This window comes from Balaenoptera ricei, chromosome 13, assembly GCF_028023285.1.
Source record: "Balaenoptera ricei isolate mBalRic1 chromosome 13, mBalRic1.hap2, whole genome shotgun sequence".
NCBI lineage: Eukaryota > Metazoa > Chordata > Mammalia > Artiodactyla > Balaenopteridae > Balaenoptera > Balaenoptera ricei.
In genome coordinates, this window is record NC_082651.1 from 49837302 (window position 1) to 49854588 (window position 17287).

Genomic DNA, 17287 nt, shown 5'->3' on the forward strand with positions numbered 1-17287 from the left:
AAAATAGTTATTTTCTGATTATGTAAATAACGTATGCTCACTGTAAAAAAAAAAAAAAATGCAAACACAAAAAAATATAAGGAAGGCAAAAAACCATGAGATCACCACCATCAACATACCTCTCTTTATCCAAATGCACACATAAATGTGATTTTACATACATAAAGTGAACTTCTTTGATCAAAAAGGAAACTTCCTATTAGCATCACTAACAGCAAACTGCCATCACTTGCCAGAATAGAAGGCAACTCCCCTAAAATAAATACAGTGAAAACAAAACAATGTGATTAACTATCTAGTCAGATACCATAGCTCCCAAGGCTGCAAAGACTGAGGTCCAATCTCTAGGAGTTAAAAGAAGGGATTAGCTAGTATTAGACAAATCAGACCAAAGGGAGACTTTCTCCCAGATACAATTAGAAGGATTGAAAGAGAATTAAAAGAAAAAAAATCTTTATCTACTCTGTTATCTGTTCCAAGTCTATGCAGTAGCTTAAACTTCTGGGGTGCCCTCAAGACCTCCCACATTCTGTGGAGAAGGCAGGGGCAGAACCCACAAGTACCAGACCCTGCAGGGTTTGCTCAAGGCCTCGTGGAGGGGAAAGGCCCCCTAGGCACCAGCCACTTGCCCCCAGAAGCCTCAGAAAATAGCACTTCAGGGGCACCAGTCCCAGTCTGCCCTTCTCCCCTGACCCAGTCCCAGGCACCCCTCCTTCCCTAGCCCAAGCCGGGGCTGACAGGAGATTCCAGGGCTCCTTTTCCTCCTTCTTCACAAAGATTCTTCTGTCTCAGGAACCAACATTCCTGGGCAGGAGACCCAAAGTCCATGTGTGTCGTTTATCAGGACAAGCCTTCCTGCCACAGTCTGGGTCCCCTGAAGGGAAGGGGACAGCGAGCTCAGGGCCCAAACAGGATGAGGCAAGCAAGGCACACAAGGCGCAAAACTGAAGGAAGCGCTCACTCTCTGCTGCAGACCCTCACGTCCCTGAGAGTGGGCACCTCACTTATCTCACCCTCTCCTGGGCCCTGGGCACCAGAGCCGAGCCTTGAACCACTCAATATGTGGTGTTGGGACAATTGGGTATCCGTGTGAAAAAGATAAAATCGGAGCCAATCTGATCCTTCCTTATCTTATACCATACCCAAAAATAAATTCAGTGTGCAAAGGCCTAAAGATGAAAAAGAAAACATGAAAACTTTTAGACAACATAGGAGAAATCAAACATAGCTTTATGATTTGAGAGCAAGAAGAATTTCTTAAAGAGATATCAAAGAACAAACCATAAGTTAAAATGTTGATAAATTCAACTATGTTAACGATTATCTGATTGCTTTTCTAAAGTCACCATTAACAAAGTTAAAAGACCAACTACAAGCTGGGAAAATACATGTGCACTGCATGTAACTGACAAAAGATTAGTAACCAGAATCTATGGGTTTTGTTTTTTTTTAACAACATAAGAAAAAATAGACAAAAGACTGAACAGCAAACTCACAGAAAAGCATAAGAAAAAATAGACAAAAGACTGAACAGCAAACTCACAGAAGAGGGAACATCCAATAAATATACAGAGAGATGTTCAACCACACTACTAACCAGGGAAATGCAAGTTAAAATTGCAGTGAAATGCCAATTCACACACGTTTGGTTGGCAAAAATGCAGACGTCTGATAATGTCAAGTAATAGTGAGATTATGAGGAAACAAGAACTGTCTGCTGGTGGGCGTGTGAATTAGCACCATCCTTAGGAAGGCAGTGGTGCCGTCCTGTAAGGGCAAAGATGTGTGTGCGTAGCCCCTTAACTGGCTTCTTTTGTCCTCAGTTCTTCTGAAAGTTGGCATCCTACTTCATCTGTCTAGGGTTCAGCTCTGAACATAACCCTTTCCTCTTAAGATGCCTTCAGTGGTCCCCCACTCCCAAACAAGCATCAAATTCTTTAATGACATTTTTGTGATGTAACCAACTCACCCTCCGGTTTATATCCCACTCTGCCCTACGTTCTTAACGCTCCTCCTGTAAAACCAACTGCACAGGCTGAAACATCTCTTAATCCTTAATCATATGAATCATATGAAATGTATAAATATGGCAGAGGTGGAGCTGGGAGATAATCTCATTGAATACCTTTATGTTACAGATGGGAACACTGAGGCCAGGCAGGCTGAATGTCTACCCAAGGCCACCCCGTGAGACAGAGAATCAGAAGAGACCCCAGCTTTTCCGAGTCCCTGACCAGGCGTCTTATCACTGTACATCTCCTTCCGGGCTGACACATCGCAGGCCTGGCTATGGGGGTACGAGGAGCCCAATCCCCTTGGCTCCCTCCACATCACCCTACTTGACACAGCCGAGCAGTGACAGCCACCATTTGTCACTAAGTAAAAATATGCCAGAGAGCTGGACAGGCAAGTACTTTCTGTGTTGGCAGCTCGCCGGTCCTGAAGCATTATATCTCTGAACTGAGACGCCCTTGTGTTCCCCTTGTCAGCAGGGAGCAGCCAGATTTCTCTTTTGCTGTAACTGGGTTAGTCTTGTGGGTTTGCCCTCCTCCCAGCTGTCAAAAGAGATTATACAGAAATGTACTGCTGCATCGGCCACAGTTCAGGTGCCGGCTGAGGCTGAAGCAGGAGGAAATTTCCAAACGCATTCATTAATCACCCTTAAGTACCCAGTGGCTGCTGGCTGCACTGCTTTCCTCCAGCTGCAATCACTTCTGCTCCAGCCGGAGCTCAGAGGTCTCCCTGTCAGCTGCAGCGCCCTCAGCAGGGGCCTGGGCACAAGCTCAGGAAGGGTGGGGATTGGGGCAGAACCCCAGAAGCCTGTGAGGGTCTGTACTCACCCCGCAAGTATCCCCTGCCCGAGAGGGCGTAACATTAAATAGCAAATTTTAAAACAACAAGACATGAGGGAGACCACAGACCAAAGAAAAAGGCTCTCCTCCTGCTTTTTGAACAAGGCGCCCTGCATTTTCCTTTCGCACTGGGCGGCCCTGCTCCTAGCCCAGCAGTATCTTAGTCCATTCAGGCTGCTATAACAAAATAGCACACGCTGGGCTGCTTAAGAACAATAGAAATTTATATCTCACAGTTCTGGAGGCTGGAAGTCCGAGATCATGGTGCCGGCATGGGCGGGTGAGGGTCACAGACTTCTCATTGCAGCTTCTCCAGGTGAAGAGGGCAGGGAGCTCTCCGGAGCCTCTTGTAACCACTAATCTAACTCACGAGGGCTCCACCCTCAAGATTTAAGCACCTCCCCAAAGCCCCACCTCCTAATACCATCACGTTGGGGGGGTTAGGATTTCAACATACAAATTTGGGGAGACACAAACATCCAGACCATAACAAGCAGTTTCTAAACTCTAACAGGTAGAAGCGGAACATCTGATTCCTCCAAACCCCATCGGTGCCTATACAAGTGGAGCCGCTCTGGTGAGGCCCAGCCCTTAGGCCTCCTGCATCAGTACCTGGGAGGGGGTCTGTGAAGACCTCTGGCAGTCCACACCAGTGATCCTCAAACTTCAGTGGGCAAAAAATCACCTAGAGAATGTGTTAGAAAGGCAAATTCTCAGGCCCCAGACCCAGAGATTCTGACTCAGTAGGTCTGGGGCGGGGCCTGAGATTTCGCCCTTCAAACAGGCTCCAGGTGATGCCGAGGCTGCAGCCCCGTGGTCCACACTTGGAGGGACACTGGTAACCGCTCCACTTCACAGAGGAAGCAGCAGAGACTGGGTGTCTTGCCCGACAGCACACTCGTTAAGGGCAGGCACCACGGAACCCAGATCTCCACACTCCCGACACCTCTTCATGGCTCTGGTAGTTTGAGGAAGGATGGCGTAACTTAGGACCAGACTGAAAGTTTCCATCAATGCTTGTTAAGCAGATGAGTATTTTAGCAGTTGTATAAACCGCTCCTCACTTCTCCCTCCGACCTATGAGACAAGGCAAGTAGCACTGGGGAGCAGAGAGATCACCCTTCATCTGCTCTAAGCCTCAGTTTCCTTAGTGATAGCCAGTATTCACGAAGTACTTCCCAGGCCTTTTACATGCGTTGATCCTCTCCAAGAACCTAGGGAGTAGGTGCCATTATTGTCTCCATTTTATAGGTGATGATACTCAGGAGTGTGGTAATTTGATTAAAGTCACACAACCAGGGTGCAGAGGCAGGATTTTAACAGATGCACTCTGACTCCATAGCCCAAACTTCTCACCACCCTGCCCTAAAGAAACTACCTTGTGGGGAACCCACAGCTCAGTGCTGGCTGCCTTGCTGGAGGCCTTCCCATTTCCCTGCTCTCTAAGCCCTCCCACCTTTAGGGTCCAGCTCAACCCACAGCTTGCTTTGAAGACTGCCCTCAGATGTGGGGCAGCTCTGCTCATTTACGCTCCTCGGGCAGCTCTCTGGGTCTGATCCAATCCACCTGGCCCTCAACCAGCACTTCTCATGAGGGCATTGCTGGCCTTAGAGTGGGTGAGAGGAGTCCCTGGCCTTGCCCCTGTGCTTTGGAGGGCCTTGCTCTGCCCCTTCTCTAGCCATGTCCTTTCCAGTGGGGTGGGAGTCGGGAGGGAGGGGGCAAGGACTTGAATCCCCTCTTCTAAAATGTTCTGAGTACCCGGGACCCTGGAATTCCCTGCATGAATGGCCGTGAAATCATCCCCTAGCCCACCCTTCCAAGGGCAGCATTGTTCTTAAGCTGGTTACACCAGCTTAAGATGTGTCCCCTCTAGGCCTGAAGGGCATCTAGGAGTAGGGAGTGGGGGAGGCAGAACTGACATGGAAGCTGGGGTGTCTATAAAGATGAGCATGAAGCCCCTCAAGATTCCAGATGAAGAGGGGGTCAGAAGAGAAAGTGAATAGCTAACTGGGGGCCGTGACTGAAGGACAACTCTTCCAGCAGTGCCATTATATTAGTTTCCTATTGTTGTGTAACAAATTACTGCAAACTTAGTGACTTAAAACAACACATATTTATTGTCTCACAGTTTCTGAGTTAGGAATCTAGGCAGGGAATAGCTGGGTCCTCTGTTTCATGGCCTCTCATGAGGCCAAGGTGTTGTCCAGGGCTGCGGTCTCACCTGAAGGCTTGTTTGGGGAAGCATCTGCTTCTAAACTCATGTAGCTATTGGCAGAATTGCAGTTCCTCAAGGGTCATTGGACTGCAGGCCTCAGTTCCTTGCTGCCTGTTGGACAGAGACCACCCTCATGTACTTGCCACAGAGGCCTCTCCAACGTGGCAACTTGCTTCATCAAAACCAGGAAGGGAAAGAGTCAGCTAGCAAGAGAGAAATCACTATCCTGTATAACCTAGCCATAGATGTGACATCTCATCGCATTTAACACATTCTATTGGTTAGAAGCAAGTCATGGAAAACAACTATACTTAAATTAAAAAAGAAAGAAAGAAAGAAGCAAGTTGTGGGTCACGTCCACACTCAAGAGGAGAGGATTCCACAAGAGTGTAAGAGGTGGAGATCAGTGGACACCATCTTAGCAGCTGCCTGACACAGCCTTATCCAAGCACAGAACTCCAAAGAATCACAGAGGGAATTCTACATTCAAACCTGGCCTTCTCTGGTGCCTTAAAGTTATATTTATTAAGGGAGGAGAATAAATATTTTAGTCAACAGTGTGTTAGCCTGAGTTACAGCTTTTAAGTATTTGACATATGGGATGTGGGACTCTTTTGATACTCTCATCCTGGCCCCATAAATATTAGGACAGGCCTGCTTCTGTGCATTTGTCCTGGCTGCCACTTCAGACAGGCAAGGCCTTGTTGGAAGGGTCCTGTCTCCTGATTGTTTGCCCTACACACAGCCTAGCATGCCATCATGTGAGAAGCAATCAGTAAAGTCTGCCTGGGCATCTGCTGGCAGCTGCCCAGCTCCAGTGGTAGCCCTCTTCCAGCCGCTGCCATGAGGCAGCTGGGCTGATTTGAAACCTCAGTGGTTGGGCTTCCTCATGAGCAAGAAAAGAGGATCCCACATGGCACAGAAAGAAAATGAGAAGAGCAAAATCCACCACATCAGCAAGGCAAAGCTGACTCCTTCCAGGGGAGCAAAACTCTGCCTTTAGATAGGGTTTCCCTGGAGACACAGTAGTTAAGAATCCCCTACCAATGCAGGGGACACGGGTTCGAGCCCTGGTCCGGGAAGATCCCACATGCCACGGAGCAGCTGCCCACGTGCCAGAACTACTGAACCTGCGCTCTAGGGCCTGAGAGCCACAACTACTGAGCCCGCGCCACAACTACTGAAGCCCGTGCGCCTAGAGCTCATGCTCCACAATAAGAGAAGCCACCACAATGAGAAGCCCCCAACAAAGAGTAGCCCCTGCTCGCCGCAACTAGAGAAAGCCCGCGTGAAGCAACGAAGACCCAACACAGCCAAAAAAAAAAAAAACTCTGCCTTTAGATGAAAACATGATTATTAGGTTTCTTTCTATTTTTTATTTTATATTTATTATAAAAATAATGAATATGGTTTATTTTTTTAATCTATAAGAAACAAAAGAGCTACAGTTTCACCATTAAACTCCCTTTGTTGTGTGCATGTGTACACAGCATATACATATATGTACATGTACACTCATATATACTTATATATGTATTTTAATTTTGTAATGTAATATGTTACATTAATGTAATTTTGTATGTAGTATATTTTAAATTTCCTTCCCCAGAAAATGTTTTTTATGCTTAGCTGCTGCTGGTGGTCTTGTTGTTAAATTTGTGTGGTTTGGGGGCTTTAAAAAAAATAAAAGATCATACTGTCTATTCAGTTATATATCTACTTTTTCAGGACAGTGAATATTTTTTCTAGGTTAAAGAGGTAGAATTTAAAAATAACTTAAAAATAGATGATAGATTCACAAAGTCAAAAAAGTACTCAGTGAAAAGTCTCCCGCCCTATCCCCAGTTCACATCCCAGGCAGTAACCAATGTTAACAGATCCTTCTACGTTCTTCCAAAGATAATTTTATATACATAAGCAAATATATAAATATCTTCTCTTCTTTTCCACCTTCTACATAGTGGTAGTATATTATGCACACCATCCTGCACTCAATATATCTTGGAGATTGTTCCATATCTTTATATACCAGTGGTTCTCCACCTTGGCTGAATATTAGAATTATGTGAGTAGCTTTAAAAAATTCTGGATGCCCAAGCCACACCCCAAACCAATTAAATTAGAATCTATGGGGGTGGGGGGCACAGGCATCAGGATTTTTTAACCTCCTTTAGGTACAGCCAAGGTTGTGTACTACTTATATAAAGAGCTTCCTGAGAAAGGAAATGAAAGGAAGAGGAAATATGATAATTCCATTATTGCTTATAAAAGAAAATTAGGGTGACCAACTGTCCTGGCTTTCCAGGGACTGAGGGGTTTCCAAGGACATGGGACTTTCAGTGCTAAAGCCAGGATGAGCTGCTCACCTTACAAAGAAAATTTGTAAAACTTCAATTTAATGTAGTACTAGATGTCTTTAGCCAGAGCAATTAGGCAAGAAAAAGAAATAAAATGCATTCAAACCAAATTGGAAAAAAGGAAGTAAAGTTATCTCTGATTACAGATGACATGATCTTATATATAGAAAAGGCTGGTGAGGGGTATGGTAAATAAGACTGTTTTGTTATGTGGTTAAGAGTCTCTCAGGTGATAAGCAGTTGTCTCCAAAGTAGCTCTCTTCTTGGTATGGAGACATCTTTGCAAATGGAAATTTCCTTCATAAATGTAAATTTCCTTTACAAAAGGGGAAATCCTTTATTTTTAGGCAAGTGGAGGAGGTAAAGAGCTTTTCCTGAGTCTTCTGGTCCTCAATCGCCTTTAAATTAGCTTAAAATAATCCGTATGTGCCGAAGTGGCATATTTTTGGGTGATATTCTGGTACCCTCCATAATTCTTCAATAAGAATTTATTAAAATTTTCAATAAATTCCAAAAAGACTATAGATACCATTCTCTAATCATAATGTAACAAAACTAGAAATTGATTATAGAAGCAGAAAATAAAAAGACCTTACTGCTTGGTTATCTATAACTATCTGTCAACCCAAAAGCCCAAAACCCTCTTTCCTTTGTGTATATATTTGTGTACATGTGTGTATATTCCTAAAATGGAATATGAGCCTCATCATCTGGCCTCCTTCTTGAGTCTCATATCTTTGTGAAACGCCTTCTGCATATCGAACCTAGGAGGGTAAAAGAAAAAAGTTTCTTTTTTCTACTACAGTTACATTACTTTTGAGTTCATTGAAGTTTTTTTGGTGAACTAATTACTGTTAAGTCAATTTAATTTCATGTTACCAGAGATACACGAAAATAAAATAAATTTTTAGTTTTCAGATTATGTTTAATATGTATCAAGCAGCTCTATTTAAAAAATTATATTATTTAGGTCTTACCTTAGCATGGCCTAAAAGAGAGGTAAATGATCTCCCTTACTGATGTTTCTATTTTTTCCATGTATTTCCTCTAGCTTTTGCTTTATTAATGTGTATTATTTGTTACATAGATGTTAAATGTTATATATCACGTAGATTAAAAAGTTATATCATGAATTTCACAACCTTATTATCCTAGAACTCATCCAAGTCTAGTATTAAGATAATGATCTCTGATAAACTTTTACACTTACTTGGTAAAAACACATTTTCTCATCCTTTCATTTTCAATCTTTCTCAATCATTTTATCATTAGGTTTAACTTTGTGATCTAATATTGAGAGTCTCTTTTAACAGGTCAATTTGGCCTAATTACACTTATTGCTATGACAATTACGTTTGGTTCTATAGGTTTTGTTTTATTATTGTGTTTGCGTTTTCAGTGATAATTTGGAAAGTTGGTGTTTCTTATCTAGTAATTACCTTTAGGGGCTTGTTAAAAAATAACTATCCCTTAATTAATACTTGGTTCAAAAAGGAAAAAGAAAGGAACTGTAGACTATCTAGAAAAAAATGTTAATAAAAACTATATATCAAAACCCATAAGATATAGCTAAAACAGTTCTCAGAGGAAAAATATATACTAAAAAATACGTCAGTTAAAAAAATTAAAAAATAAATAAATTAAGCCTAAAACTCAAGAAAGTCGGGGGGGAAAAGAAAATTATCCCTAAGGAAAGTAAAAGGAAGGAATTAATAAAGGAGAAGTGAATTTGAAAACATAAAAATTATAGCACTAATAGATAAATTTATTAGCTGGTTCTTTGAAAAATCCAAGAAAGAAAGAAAACAAAAGAAAGAAAGACAACATCCCCAAAGAAAAGCAAACAAAAGACATAAACAATTCATAGAAAAGAACATACAAAGGGTTCTTAAACATATATAAAGATGCCTAACCTTACTCATAAAAAAGTGATATGCAATTTAAAACTATACTAAGATAAACAGGCACATGAAAAGATGCTCAACATCATTAGTCATCAGAGAAATGCCAATCAAAACCACAATGAGATCCAACTTCATGTCCACTAGGATAGCTGTAAAAAAAAAACAAGTGTTGGCAAGGCTGTGGAGAAATTGGAACCCTCCTACATTGTTGGTAGGGATGTAAAAATGGTGCAACCACTGTGGTAAACAGTTTGGCAGTTCTGCAAAAGATTAAACATAGAGTTACCAGCAGACCCAGCAATTCCACTCTTAGGTATAGAGCCAAAAGAATTGAAAACATATGCTCACACAAATACTTGTACCCAAATGTTCATAGCAGCATTATTCGTAATAGCCAAAAAATGGAAACAACCTAAATGATTAATGGGTAAATAAAATGTGTTATACAATTGAATATTATTAGGCAATAAAAAGAAATGAAGTACTAATGCATGCTACAACATGAACCTTAAAAACATTATGCTAAATGAAAGAAGCCAGTCACAAAAGACCACATATTGTATGATTCCATTTATATGAAATTTCCAGAATAGGCAAATCTATAGAGGCAGGAAGTAAATTAATGGTCGCCTAGGACTGGGCAGTGGGAAATGGGGTGTGACTGCTAATGGGTACGGGGTTTCTTTTTGGAGTGATGAAAATGTTCTAAAATTGATTGTGATGATGGCTGCACAACTTTGCTAATATACCAAAAACCAGTGAACTGTACACTGGAAGTGACGGTACAGTTCCAAGATAAGAGCTGCCTCTGCTCTTCCTCAATGACTCCTTTGTTTTAGAAAACTGAAAGTTTTCTTCCCCTTCTTTGAGACCTCTCTCATTCATGAATGTTTCCCCTATTGCCCTAGCCTGAAAAAAATGATCTCCTTAATTGCCAGGTGCATTTTGCCCTAGATGGTACTTAGTCATAGGGTGCTCTTTGCAAGGATCAGTTAGATTTTGTAAACTAGAGAATTAATAGAAGTGCCAGTGGTCTTATCTTGGAATTCTAGGTCTGAACAAACTGGTGTTGCAGATTTGAGTTTCGATAGTATGTGAAGCCTATCATGGCTCGGTCTGGCACAGTATATCTGTTCTGTGAGTCAGGATATGTTTGACAAGTTGGGGTTTCTGTTTCAATTCTCAGTCCTTTACATTTACTTGGTTCCTGGTAGGTGCTCAATAAATATTTGTTGAATGACTAAAAAAATCAATATGTTGTTGGCAGTGGGACAAAAATAGTACAACTTCTTTGTTGGTTACAGTTTGGCAAAATCTATAAAAAATACAAATACACACTTCCTTGACCTCCTAGTAGTTCCAATTCTAGGAAATAATCCTACAGATAACTTCAACATGTGCAAAGGGCCACCTGATAAGGTTATTCATTGCAATCACAAGAGACCAAAAGTCTCCGAAATTTCCATAATAGGAGACTGCTTAATTAAACTATGATACACACACACAATGGAATAAAATGCAGATGTAAAAACTAATGAGAAAGTTCTCATGATACAGAATATCTGAGATGTATTCACTCAGTTCCAACTACAATGGCTGTCTTGTTGATCCTCACAGCAAGTCTTTTCCTCCCTCAGGGCCTCAGCATGGGAAGTTCCCTCTGCTTTGACTGTTCAACTCCAGATACATGCATGGCTCACTCCCTCATTTCTTCAGGCCTTGGCTCAAATACCACTTAACCTGCAAGGCTTCTGCTGACCATGCCATGTAAAATAGCAACAATTCCCTCACAAACACACACACACACGCACACACACACACTACCTATCCCCTTATCCTGCTTTTTTCCATAGCACTTACCACTTACCACTATATATTTACTTGTTTATTTATGTCCCACAAAAATGCAAGCTTCATGAAGGGAAGAAATGTTTTGGTCACTACCAAATTCCAAATGACTAAAAGAGTGCTTGGCACATAGTAGGTACTCAGTAAATATTTATTGAATAAATGAATGTATTATGTGAAAAAAAAAAGATGCTGGGTAGTGTTTTTCAATATGTTTCTATTTGTGTTTTTTAAAAGACTATCCATGTAAATGCTTCTATGTGCATGAAATGTCTTTTAAAGTGTTACAGAAGGAGTAGGACATGCTGGTGGCCTGCAGGAAAGAGAACTTGATGCCTGGGAGACAGAGTGGGAAGCCGGCTTTTCACGATATTCTATTTGCAGATTATTAATTAGCCAAAGACTTTAAAAGTAAAAAGGAAAGCTCTCGTGTCACTTCTTTCTTTTTATAGCTCCATAGTAGGCTGCTGTGTGTTTGTAGGATAAGCCATTTCATCAGTCCTCTTTTGATGGACAATTATTTCCAAACTTCTGCTATAAAAAATCAGGGGGTCTAAAAAAAAAAAAAAATCAGGGGGTCTAGATATTTACTTTTCACATGTCATAACAAAAAGGATGCTGAGGTCTTTTTATGACTCCCTAACTTTGGTTCTAAATCTATGCAGTTGAAAGTATAACTCACACCCCAGACTAAACAAAAGTCTCCTACAGGATTTGATGGCTGGAAGCGGGGCTGCCTCAGCAAGCAGAGGGTCCTAGAAAAGGGAGAATGTCATTATCTTTATTTAAGATTTTTATATTCTCATTCATAAATTCACCCAATCCCTGAGCCTGTGGACATTTACTAATTACCAGGATAGTAGGGCTGTCTTACAAAAGGGGGAAAAACCAAAACAACAAGCTTCTACCAAGATGTGAAGACAGCTCAGTAGTCCTAATTCTCACAACGAAAGAGTCTAAACTGGACATTGAGAGTCTTGGTTCTGCTACTGAGGAGCTGTGTGATCTTGAAGAAATCACTTCCCCTCTCTGGGCCTCCACTGCCTCAATCCAGGGATAAGGAACCTGTTCTATTTCCTCCCATTCTACACTGAGTGACTTGTGGCAGCTACTAGACGTACAGATCTGACGGGGCTGTCACTTTGCAGTGGTTCCTGTAGGTAAATAGGGCTCTGGGCTGTGTTGGGAGGGAAGTGCAAACAGAAAAGCAGCTGCCTTCATTTCCAGAAGTGACACCTGTACCTACTCAGGGGGACGGGCGAGCAAAGGCCCAGGTGACTCCAGGGGTGCAGAGTAGGGGGCAAGAGCATCAGCCACGGGGGCATCAGGGCCCAGGCCCCATGGAGTCGCTCTGGCAGGAGTCTGTGTGGCTCTTTCTCCAGCCCCATCAGGGCCCCAGAGTGTCCCGGGGGTCTCATCCCTCCTGAAGAGTCTGACAAGCACAGACTTCTGGAAATGACTCTGCACTGTTCTGCTGCCTAATCTGAAAACAGACGCTGGAGAGAGGCTGACAGGCACATTTTCACCACCCCTAAGTCTCTCAAGTGCAAATGAAGGCCACGTACATTCTTATTCTTTGGATCTGTAATTAAATCCTCATTTAGTAAAAAAATATAAAGTTGCAAGGATTTCATTTAACCTGTTCAAGTCATGAATTGGATGAGAATACTTTTCTTGCTCATTTTCAGTTTTTAATCAGCAATTAAAAGTTCATTAGATAATTTTTGAAGTTCTCTGCTCACATATTTTATGAGAAACCTACTCAACAGAAGATTGCACTTCCAGTGTTTCTGGTTTTTAAAAATTTAAGCAGATCATCTTTTTGAATACCTTTCCTTTTCTGGCTTTTTTCTTTTCTGGGCTACACAGTCATATTTTCTAAACCAATCCCAACTCAACTTGTACTCATTCCCAATGATCTAAGAGTTTACAAAATAAAGTTCTTCTAAAACATTCAAACTTATTGATATTACAAAGCAAAACAAAAGAACTTTAATTAATAAATATAAAATTTTAAAATCAAAAGTATTTAAATAAAGCTGAATTTTTTATTTATATATTTTACTTTTCAATATTGCTTCTGTTTTATGTTTTGGTTTTTTGACCCAGAGGCATGGGGGATCTTAGCTCCCCGACCAGGGATCAAACCCGCACCCCCTGTATTGGAAGGCGAAGCCTTAACCACTGGACTGCCAGGGAAGTCCCTTACTTTTCAATTAAATCTTATTAAATATTATTATAAAAATAAAACTTCAGAATTCTCCGGCGGCGGCTGATTGAGCAGGACGAGATGGGCCTGATGGGGCTCATCGGGAAACTCGGTCATCAGCTGGCCGAGATCAGGGAGCGCACTCTCAAGAATATTCTCTGCAAGACGGAGCACAGCTTAATCTGCTGTGCTGATCTGTTTCAGGAGAGGCTACTTTTTCTCCATTTGCTGGAATTGTTCAATTTTCTGTCTGTTCCAATGAAAGAAGAGGCTCTGAGTCTGTCGAACAGATTGGTTAAGTATCCCCAGCAGTCCAGCATTTGGTTGATCTTGGTGCAGTCGAATTCTTATCTAAATTTCATTCTAATGTGGAGTCAAATCTACAGGCCAAAACTGATGGCATTTTGGATGGACTTTTTATTCTTCCTTCAGAAGCTCCTGAACTACATTCTGCATCTTACCAAACCAGTCAGACTGGTAACTCTTTGAAATCAATCTGTTGAAATCAATCAATCAATCTGTTAAAATATATAGGTTCTACTGGTTAAGTCTAAGGAAAGGGACCTTAGATTTAAAAAAAAACACAAAAAACAAAAACCTCCCCCTTGCCCCCCCAGCAACTTGTGTTAATTTACATGAATTTGACCTTAATTCCCCTCCTCAAATGTTATACAGAGGAGGATACTTGTGTATTTTTGCCTTTTTGGTCAAGGAGCATAAAAGATGCAAGTGACTTTCTTTTTGTGAGACCAGTCTGACAGATTATTTTTTTTAACAATAACAGCAAATTGCTACTGAGCAATCATTACTGTGTGCAGGATGTTGTTTTAAATGTTTTATACTTGCATTTTGGAGCTGTGTTCTTCATATAGTGACGATGCTGGCCCTGCTCATGATTTTGTTATGGGGTCCAATTAAAATGCGCTACACAAGGTATACTGGCTAAAATCAGAGTCAAAGAGACATGGATTTAAGTCCCAGTTCTGCCACTAGTTGTGTGACCTTGGCTAAGGTACTTAATCCCTCCAGGCTTTAGTTTTCTCATCCAAAAACTGGTACAATAAGCGAGAACATCTTATAGGATTTTTGTGAGGATTAAGTGAGACAGCGTCTGGACGGTGCTCAGCATAGCGCCCAGCGTATATTAAGCACAGAATCCTTGTCTGCTACGGTTATTTGTTGTTGTTTGATGTCCAGTATAGTGCCTTGCTCATGGAAAGCATTTAAATTGATTTGAAGAAAAGAAAATGCTCTTGAAATGTATGTGATTCAGTAGTAAAAGTATTTTTAAAAATGTGTTTTTGCTCATTTAATCTGTTAGACCCTGTTTTTTTCCACGCCAGTGCTGTACTGCTACTGCTGTGACCCTCGGTCCTGCTGTTAACAAGAACAACGATAGCAGCTGCCACTTACTGAATTCTGTGATTGTGATTTTTAACAATGTATTTTACAATCTCTGTCTAAGCCATAACAAATAAAGTAGAATCTCAAATCATGGAAAAAAAAAAAAAAAACAACTTCACAATTCTGGGGGTTTAATGTGCACTTAATAAACAAAGCAAGGAATCTGTATTACACTTCAAATATCTTACAACTACAACTACGTGTATACAAATGTAAGAAAAATATAATTCTCTAATATGGCAAAATGTTCCTCAGACACCATGGTATATTTTTACATAATGGTACCCAACACATCACACCTCCCTGCGTCCAGCTCCTTTGCAATAAGATCAGGAGATAGAGTCTATTACCTCTGCTACCTCCTACCTTGGATCTGGGTGTTCCTTAAGGCTTCATTTGGTCAACAGAATGAGACAGAAGTAACACTGTACAACTCCCAAGGCCAGGCCTTAAGAAGTTTTTGCTTTTGCTCTCTTGGAACATTTCTACCATCATGTGAAAAAGCCCATTCTAGCCCAGAGGATGAAAGGCCATTTGGAGAACTGAGATATCCCAGTCAATAGCCGGCATAACTGCCAAACATGTGAACAAAGCCATCCCTGACCGTCCAGTCTCAGTTGAGCTGAGCAGCTGCCTAAGTGACCTCAATGGAGATCAGAACAAAAATTGCCCAGCTGCTCCCAGCCCAGAATTGCAAGCAAATAAATTGCTGTTGTTTTAATCCACCAAGTTTCACTGTGGTTTGTTACACAGCAATAGATAACTGACATAGACACCATGTACAACAGTTGTGAATATTCAGCTAACTTGTGACTGCCTCCAGAATCACAACTTAGACCAAAAAAAGAAGAAAATAGACTCTTGGCACTATTGAAAAATAATATTTGGTTATGCCAGGACCTGCTGAACTCATGTTCTCTGAGAGGAGGGATGCAACAAAGGAGTATTTTATCTACAAATATCAGCCCAATAAATTCTTTCTCCCTCCAAAGCTGTGACTGTCTACTAGGTCAGCAGGGGGTCAACCCACAAGCCTTCACAGCATTTGGATTCAGCTGTTTTCTGTTTCGAGAAAATAGGAGGAAAGGTGGAGACGGTGTTAATCACGAGCTTTCACGTTCAGGGTTGCAGGTCACACTGTGCCAGCCCAGTGCTGAATGCAAGATCCCAAGCGAGAAAAAGTCCCATGTGGCCTTTAATAAATTTAATTTTTTGACACGCAAAGCCCTCTAAAGTGTAAGGGCCCAGGACAGAGGCCCCCTTGCCTGACCTAAGGGTAATCTTACCCTGGCCTCAGTTTGGGGAAATGGTTGAGACCTTGTTTCAGGATTTGCCTGTGAACTGTGATAGGAAAATTTGGGAATGGCCATTAAATGTAAAATATGCCTATCTCTTGATACGTCAACCCAGCTTTAGGGAAAACATCCTACAGAAATAAAAGAACCAGCATATTAAAGTAGCTATGCAAAAATGCTTATCACAAACAGTGTTTAAAGTAAGAAAAAGTAGAAACAACATCATTAATAGGGGCTGGTTAAGTCAATCATGGTCCATCCATATTAGCAAATGTTATGCAACCTGTTAAAAGGTTGTTACATCTATTGACTTGGAGAGATTTATTCATGTTTTCATTCACTAAACATTTACCAAGCATCAGTTATGAACGTGGCAGTCTTCTAAGTACTAGGGATACAGCAGGGAAGAGGACAAGGTTTGTTGCTTATGAAATTCACACCTTAATGGGGAAAGACAGACCATAAATAAACAACTAAATAGGTAGTATGTCAGATGGCGTTAAGTGCTATGAAGAAGAATGAAGGTGGGGGGAGATAGAGTCTGGAAGGAAGTGAGGGAAGGAGCTCTGTGGCTTCCAGGAGGAAGGGCAGTTAAGGCTGAGGAGACAGCAAGTGCAAAGGCCCTGATTTGGGAGTGTGCTTGGTAGGATTAGAAAACTCAAGGAGGCCAGGGTGGTGGAGGGCAGGGCTCAGAGGTGAGATGAGAGAGGAGAGCAGTAGACTGGTTGGGGGGGGGGGGGGGCGGTGCACACGCGCACGTCCACGCACAGATCATGTAGGGTCTTGTAGCCCCTGATGAGGACTTTGGTTTTACTCTGCACTGGGGGGAGAAGCCACTGGGGGGGTTTTGAGCTGAGGAACAACACGACCTGACTTAGGTTTTTAAAGGATCCCAGCGGCTGCTGTGAGGAGAGTAGACCTAAGGGGGCAAGAGTGGAAGCAGAGGGCTTCCCTGGTGGCGCAGTGGTTAAGAATCCGCCTGCCAATGCAGGGGACACGGGTTCGAGCTCTGGTCCGGGAAGATTCCACATGCCGCGGAGCAACTAAGCCCATGCACCACAACTACTGAGCCTGCACTCTAGAGCCCGGGAGCCACAGCTACTGAAGCCCGCACGCCTAGAGCCTGTGCTCTGCAACAAGAGAAGCCACCGCCATGAGAAGCCCACACACTGCAACGAAGACCCAAAGCAGCCAAAAATAAAA

General features: G+C 42.0%; 1 protein-coding gene across 8 annotated transcripts in view; it reads right to left on the reverse strand.

The window, feature by feature from the left end:
- Window positions 1-17287, reverse strand: part of B3GNT2 (UDP-GlcNAc:betaGal beta-1,3-N-acetylglucosaminyltransferase 2) — a 178736-nt gene that overhangs the window by 43216 nt on the left and 118233 nt on the right. The window contains exon 1 of one of the 8 annotated variants that reach the window (XR_009506554.1): window positions 3087-3191. The exons of the other annotated variants lie outside the window; for them this stretch is intronic. The gene's annotated coding sequence lies outside the window, so the exon portion shown is untranslated. Of the gene's footprint in view, window positions 1-3086; window positions 3192-17287 lie in introns of those variants that run through there. 8 annotated transcript variants of the gene reach the window in all.